Source organism: Nematolebias whitei, chromosome 11, assembly GCF_014905685.2.
Source record: "Nematolebias whitei isolate Nwh7 chromosome 11, NemWhi1, whole genome shotgun sequence".
Taxonomy (NCBI): Eukaryota; Metazoa; Chordata; class Actinopteri; order Cyprinodontiformes; family Rivulidae; genus Nematolebias; species Nematolebias whitei.
Genome location: NC_056508.1, coordinates 30605203 through 30613945, shown reverse-complemented (window position 1 = coordinate 30613945; position 8743 = coordinate 30605203).

Genomic DNA, 8743 nt, shown 5'->3' with positions numbered 1-8743 from the left:
ACGGTGAACGAGTTCGTGACGTAGCCATCACGCCGACAACACTGCGCATGCCTCAAGTTAATCGTACGCAGTGTTGCCAGATAAATGCATGTCAGAGTTTTATTTGTCGTTCGCACCACATGTGGTACATGTGGTGGAACGAGATTATGTACACAGGGTCCCAGTTACATCCCACAATAAAATGTAAAAGAAAAACAGCAATAAGATCTAAGATGTGAGCTAAGAAAAACATCAACTAAATATACACTATTCAGACTCAGATATTCTTTATTGTCGTTTGCACCACATGTGGTACATATGGTGGAACGAAATTATGTACACAGGGTCCCAGCTACATCCAACAATACAATGTAAAAGAAAAACAGTAATAAGACCTAAGATATGACCTAAGAGAAACATCAACTAAACATACGCTAAGCACTAATTTTTTTTTATTTATTTTTTTCATTTAGCCTTTATTTATCCAGGTTAGTCTCATTGAGCCACAAGAACTCATTTGCAAGAGAGACCTGTTTTAGGGAGCACATGGTGGGGGTTAAGGGCCTTGCTCATGGTCCCAGAGTGGGGCGAATGAGGGTGGGGCAAGTGTGGGTGTTTCACCTACCCCAACCACAATTTTGATGTTGTCGGGGCCGAGGCGTGAACCGGCGATCTTCGGATCACAAGCCCACCTCTCTAACCTCTGCGCCACCACTCCCTAATAGCATAAAAACTCTGTTTTTTAAACTCTCCCCCTTCTTAATAAAGAGTTTTTGTTTTCCTGGCTCACAAGAGTGATGTTTTGGTTACATGCATGAAATAATTATATTATGGGAATTAGAGGGGAAATGACTGTGTCGGGCTTAATGCTCCATTGTAGGTTAATCCATTCATCCATCCATTATCTTTACCCGCTTCTTCCTTTTTGGGTCATGGCGTGGAGGTCACTGGTGACCATGTCCAGCCATCACTGTGTGAGAGGCGGGGTACACCCTAAACAGGTTGTAAGTCCATCACATGGACAGAGACAAACAAGACAAACAACCATTCACTCTCTCACCCACACCTAGGGAAAATTTAGAGTTACCAATCAGCCTAACGTGCATGTTTTTGGTCTGTGGGAGGAAACCAGCGTGCCTGGAGAAAACCCACACATGCACAGATAGAACATGCAAGTTACACCCATGCAGAAAGGCCCCCACCCAGGATTTGAACTGGGACTGTCTTCTCTGTCCAAGATATAAACATTTTTGACCTCAAGAGTCTTCCTTACCCTTGAAGTTTAAGTGGACCGCTGATCTGTCCTTAAGAGCTGGCTCTCCTGTGTTGTGCCATGCATCTATGGAGAGGTTGTTTAATCAATCAATCAATCAAGTTTATTTGTATAGCACATTTCAGCAAGGTAGTTTTTCAAAGTGCTTTACATCATAAAAACACAAAATAAAAAGTCATAAAAACAACATACAGTCACCAATTGAGAAACCAGTAACAAACATTACATTTTGTTGAGTGCCATCAAATATGTTGGTCAGTGTTTCATTTATTATAGCTCTAAAGCAGCTCTAAACAGGTGGGTTTTAGCCTAGATTTAAAGGAACTCAGTATTTCAGCTGTTTTGCATTTTTCTGGAAGTTTGTTTCAAACTTGTGGTGCATAGAAGCTGAATGCTGCTTCATGTTTCTCCATGTTTGGCTCTGGTTCTGGAGATGCAGAGCAGACCAGCACCAGTAGTCTGGAAGGTTGATACAACCTATAGTTTCTCCAATGTAGAAGTCTGAAAATGCCTTACTCCTCTGAACTGCAGATACCACAGCGCTCAGATTGTGTTTTATGGTTCTGTCCTTGGGATTGACCAGCCTTTGTTTATACGTGCACCCTCAGTATGCACAAACTGTACATTGGGTTATAACAGCTTTAAAGTGATGGGCATTTCCTATTTGGCAACCCTACCCTCACGGTAAAAGAAACTGGGATGCTGTGGGGGCACCGAAGGCAGACATGTTGGCTCAATATTTGCAGGTAATCTTCGAGTTTTTTTAATGGAATCAAGTTGTACTTTTTTATATATATATAAATTTTTCAGAGTCCATCAAAAATAATGCACGTTTTTATGTTTCCATGCTTTAAACGCTATTTTAAACTCTAAATGTGTGGAAATTGATACAAGAAAATAAAAGAATGACAAACATAAACCGTGCTACTGTATTTAGATAAAGCAATAAGTGTGCAAAATTTCAATCTAATTTACCGAACACATTGGAAAAAGAAGCGATCACACATCTGCATTTAGCGTGAAACTGCGCCCTCTGGTGGCACAGAGAGGCATTGCATATTTTATAAAATCATCTTTATCACATGTCTGGACATTAAATAATTTTCGTACCAAAACAGGGATGCGTGATGCCTATAATTCGTTAGTCTATTTATTTATTTATTTATTAGATTAAAAAGGTCTAATTTCTGATAATTCGTTAAAATGGAAGTGGAAAGTAAGATTTTTTTTTTACTCAGGAAAGGGCTGATGAGCATGCCCTCTCCAAATAATGATGGAGGCCAGAGGAGGTTATTTTCCCTTGAAAAAAGCAAACAAACTTCATTTATGCCAACCACACGTGAAAACATGTTTAATTAGCATGTGAGGTATTGTTTTAAAACGTGTTTTGCACAGTTCTTAAGTAGAATGAGAACAAAAAGCGCATTTTTCAGGTCTGTCTTGTAAATAAATGAGTCTCTGAGGCTAAATGGGATTACTCTGTATAAATAAAGGTTGAATGACACATGGAAAGTCCATGTAAAACAATCACACCAATGAAAGCATGATAGAACACATAGTTTGCACGTTTTACATGTGACTTTGGAACATTTTAAACATATTCATGTGATCCTATGTGGTCACGTGGTATTACACATGTTTAAAGCATGCTAAACTCGTGTGTGTGTATGTGTGTGTGTGTTTTCTAAGAGTTGAGAATTGAAAAGCTTTGTGAATGTCCAAACTTGGGTTTATTCGTGCAATAAATATACTCCATGTTTGTGTGAAAACTCTACCTTTTTTAATGACTCAGTAATATTTTGTGCCTTATTTAAAGATTTTTATTTGTAACTTAACTGATGTTCTTTTACAAACTCCATAATCTTTCAATAAATGACAACAGTGGAAAGACTTGAGTTGTCTGATAACAACCTGCAGGGGACAGTGTTTGCTTATATTTCATAGAGATACACTCAAGTAACAAAATAAAAATCATCAATATAAAGAAATATTTGCAGGATTTTTCATACAAGTTCAAAGAAAAAGTTTGAATTTATAATTGGTAAGTGGAACCCTTTTCCTATCACAAAAGTTAATACATTTTTTTACATTTTTTGCTTGCTTTCTCTTTTCATGCAAGCTTTTCTTACAAAGTACTTGAATATCTTATTCATGGAAAACTGGGGCGTTTGTAGCTGCTCCAAGTGAAAAATCATTCCTTTCGGGGATTTTCGTCTTGCAGATGTTTCTCCTGAATGCAAATCATGGGAGTGAATGGAAAGTATATATGTTAAAACAAACAAAAAAACTCTAACTATCTGGGTCTCTGTTGTATCCAAACTCTAGATCATTTTCTAGTTTGCTAGAAAGGATAATCTATTGTAAGGAACTTATTTGAGAGATGCTGTCCACCTGAAAGTGATAATGCCTCCACTGTGGAAGGATTGTTAAGCACTGTCATCCCTCCCCAACTCCTCAAAAAAAAGAGACAGACGCCAGTGTGCAGCTTGAAAGAGTGCCACTGTAAACACTCCCAGACCACATGTTCTCCCAGGGCAGAGGGGCTGGCCTTTCTCCAAGCACATCTGCACACAATCCCTCAGCTCTGAGTGAGGTGAGCCAGCCAAGAACACCGAGCAGGGCAACAAAAGGGTGGGTGGGGGGGTCACAAACCTGCTTACTCTTTGCTCCTATAAAGTCAACGATGAGAGTGAAAGCCTCTGATTTAAAATGATTTAAAATTCAGTGGAAAGATAGCAGGAACCTCCTCTCTGCACACTTTACTGAGTATGAACGAGCAGAGCTGTCTTTGCTCTGCGTGCCAAGCTGCTCATACACTTCAAAGTTGACAGGTTGCTAAATAAACGAAACTGATGGCCTCCATCTGCCCTTTTGATTTGCTAGCAGAGTGTGGCTTTTTGCATATTTTTTTTTCTACATGAAGATAATTACTGAGCATGCAGTGCTGCTGACAACACCTGAGGAATGTTAAGTATGCAACATCAGCCTGCGTTCCCTCCCACCACTACCCCCACCACTCACCCCACCTCAGGTCTCCTCTATCTCGAATCCTCCCCCAACTGCTAGAACGCCTTTCAAACACAAACCTATATGATATCTCTAAAAAAATCTATGTGTATCTGACAACTTTGTTTTCCTTTAGCAATCTGCCTGTCTCTACAAGAATAACCAAATTAATTCAAAACTAAAGCAACATTTTTTTTTTATCAAATCCTGTGCTTTTGGTTTTTCTGAAACTCTAAGCTGCCAGCGGGCCTCGTTGTTCCCGTTGGTGGGGAAATCACAGCGGACGTCAGCTGGCTCAGGCCCTCGCTGACTGAGTCACTCCCCAAACTGGCCTTGAGCGCTGAAACTCGCAGCCCATCTGGCTAAACACTTGCACATCATATCAATACACTGCGTGGATTTCAACACAAGGAGTCAACAACACTGGGTGACCTAATTGTGTGGTCTCAGAACCGCTCAGCCCACCCAAAAAAGTCAATATCTAGCCAATAAAAATGATAGTGATACTGTTTTTTTTTGTTGTTTTTTTTTTTTTTGTAAATGTGATCCATTCTTCACATATTGAAATCATGTGGGTGCATGTGTTTAGAAGAAAATAGCATGAAAAAGACTTTGGATTCAGCTGAGCCTTTTCCATCTGTCAGAATACACCTTTGTGATGAAATCTGGATGAAATCTTTTTTGCATGTATATTACCATAAGTATTTGGAGCTCTATGCTGGATCGTTCAGTTGTAAGTATGTAAAATCTGTGGCAAAAAAAAAAAAGAACATGCTTTATGGCTGAATGAATGAATGAATGTTTTCCTCACTCTCAAGGGCCAATCAGTCAGGGTACACAGGACACAGCTAAAGAGGGCCGGGTTTTAGTTGCCAAGCAACTCCTGTAGACACCAACTGTCTTCAAATACAAGATAAGAGGTGTCAAGAAATATAACTGATGGAAACATGGAGGAATACGAGGTCTTTTTTGATTCAACGATTATGTGTCATATCCAAAAGAATGGGGATATAAGCATGCAAAGTTTTATAAAATCATGTAGTTTCTCACTTAAAGTTGCTCATCGTAAATCATAAAAGCCAAAATAAAAGCTGCTATCCTGAACAATATCAAGTGGTTACAGAGCGTTCTCATTTTCTATTGATTTGGATTGCAGACGTGTGGGTCCACACTCAATGTAAACAAAGCACTTGACTCAATCCACTGGAAGCTTGTGTGCATGCTTTATTCAATAAATCTGAGTGAAAATAGGCACAAATACTCTATAATTGACAGATTTCTTGATCCCAAATGGCTCTTCATAATTCCTGACATATTTTCAGTCCCTTGTGGGTAATCAAAGGCACATTTACCAATTTGGTTAACAATTTTTTGATTTAAGGACACAAACATTATAAGTATGAGAAAAAATTAGCAGATTTGATGTTGACGTTATGATTTTTTTGTGACTGGTTTTCATGACATTGCAATGAATACCTTGAAAATTTGCACTGAAGAGAAATTGTTCTTAATTAATCTATCTGTCTTACAAAAAAATGTATTGGTCCAACACTGTAACCACTAGAAATGATATAGTCTTTACATATGTTATAAAGTACTGTTCAAAAGTAAATGTTTCTATTTAAATAAAAAATTGACAAACCAAATAAAAACCAGACCAAAAAGGATTATATTTTATCAAAGCTAAGCAGTGTCAGAAATGCTGAATAGGTCTGAGTCACCTGACTAACTGCTTGGGGTGAAAGAAACTTTACCTTACCTTGAAAAACACAACAATGACTATAATGACTATAATAATAATATATATATGAGTTGTAGAATTGCGCCGCTCAAGGTGGCTGCATGTTGGAGCAGCTCTGTTACTTTCATTCTGAGATTTTGCTTTTGGAAACATTAAGTCCTCTTTTTCTGGATGTAAATCACATTTTTTGGATGTTTGTTTCCTCTGGTATCAGATGTTGTGCAGCTGGAAGGATTTTTACGGAAACTTTTTTAGTTTTGGACATTTGTTATGATGCGCAACCGCGGCAACAAGGCAGTTTTCTACAACCAACAGCAGTTGATTAACATCTCAAAAGCTCAAATAATATCTCAACTACAGCCCCAAATCTCAAATGAGTTGAAAAGGATGTTCTGTGGACGCATTCTCATCTACCTGCCAGCTGTACTCGAGTGCCTGACCACTGAGATCCTGGAACTAGCAGGAAACACGGCTCATGGAAGGACAGGATCGTCCCTCGGCACCTACAGTTGACTGTCCGCAGCGACAAGGAGCTTGGCAGTCTGCTGGAAGAATTAGCCATCACTCTAGGAGGAGTTCTGCCCGGCATTCGGGCGGTCCTACAGCCCAGGGAAACCGAGAGGCCAGCCGAGTCTGGGTGGACGGATCGGACGGCATCTGCAGCCAGTTTCTTAGGATCCACTGTGGGATGGACCTTTACAAGAGATCCTTCCTGTCTACAGCCATCAGTAGCTATAACATCTCTTAATGAAATGAGGATAACAAGTTACAACAACAAATAATTTCCCTTTGTGATTAATAAAGTATTTTTGAATTTGAATTGTATTTGAATAACTCAGTTTTACAGATATAGAGCTAAAACAGTGACAGCACAATGTGCTGTAGCAGATTGCTCAGGATCCTTGTTTAAAATGTTGCCATTGACTTTATGGAGTCACTTCTTTGTCAGTTTAGAAAAAACAACACTGCAACAAACAAAAACACGTAATGATTAGAATAGGGTTTAATTTATCTTTAATTTTCTGATTAACTTTAGAAGTTAATTCAATATAAAATGGCCGACACAGCCAAACGAACTTTGAAAACACACAAATGCAGTCGTTTTTACAGATGGTGTGTTAAAATTTGATGTGGCAGTATCTGAGAGTCATTCAATACTAAAGCATGAGATCTTTGCCTAAAATTTTTATTTTAACTTTTGGGAGTCAGCCTTGTTTATCTGTTAGCAAAATACATCATGAACCAATGATGTTTCCCGTTCTCACCACAGATCACAATGTCATCTGCAAACATCATAGTACGGCACAGGGATTCCTGCCTGACCTCATCTGTTAGTCGGTCCATCACCAAAGCAAACAAAAAGATGCTCAGAGCTGTTGATGCAGTCCCACCTTCACGGATCGCCGTGGTTTATGAATAAAAACTGTCTTAATTTACTTAGAAAATTACGTGCTCTATCTCCACCGATCTTCATGTAGCTATTTATGCCACTCATATTTCCATTACAAATCAATGATTAAGATGATATGCGACGCATTAGACCTGGGCAGAATGAGAAAAACTCTGCAAGATACAGAATCAATTATTTCCACGGTGAAACAACACCACTCAGTGGTGAAGCTGTATATCATTTTAACCATGACGTAAATATGTCAATGATTTTAACAGAAATACGAGTGGAGTAAATTAGCAACATCGACATGAAAAATCGAAGGAGATAGAGCACATACTTTTCTAAGTAAATTAAGACAGTTCTTATTCATAAACGGAATTATACTAGTCCATTTTCCTTAATCTAGCATATTCAGTGGCGACCTGTGCAACCCAGAAGTATTCCTTTTAGCACATGAGCAAATGAGCAACACTACGGATCATGCTTCCATAACAGATCGGAGAATGACAAGAGCTTTCCGAACTTCACCCTCACTAATCTTTCCCACTTCCTGGTCTACAGTTTCCATGACCTCTACTCTTCTTTCTCTTTCATTCTCTTCATTCATTAGCTCCTTAAAGTACTCCTTCCATCTTTCTATCATGCTCTCCTCACCTGTTAGAACATTACCATTCCTATCTTTAACATGCCTAACTTGTTGCACATCCTTTCCAGCCTGATCCCTCTTTCTCGCCAATCGGTACAAATCCTTTTTGCACTCTTTAGTGTCCAACCTCCCGTACAACTCATCATACGCCTTCTTCTTTGCCTTACCTCCCTCTTTGCTCTACATTGCATCTCCTTCCAGTATATTCATGTCTCCTCACTTCAGTCCTCTCACTGTCAAATTTCTTCTTGGCTAACCTCTTCCTTTGAATAGCGTCCTGCACTTCACTATCTCACCACCAGTTTTCCTATCTTTTCTCTTACCAGATGACACACCTTCCTACATGTCTCTTTAATTGTTGCTGTAGTAGCCCAGTCATCTCGAAGCTCTTTCTTATCACCCAGAGCCTTTAACAGCTCCTTTCTGAACTCCTCGCAAAATTCTTCTTTCCTCATCTTCTACCATTTGGTCTTCTTCTTCTCTGATTTTACTCTTTTTCTCTTCACAACAAAAGTCATAATCATCCAATGCTGTCTGGCCACGCTCTCCCCTGCCACAACCTTACAATCCCCAATCTCCTTCAAGTTTCCTCTTCTACACAGAATGTAGTCTACATGTGTCTCTTTCTCCACTCTATAGATCACTCTATGTTCCTTCCTCTTTTGGAAATAAATGTTGACTACAGCCATTTCCTTTTTTTTTTTT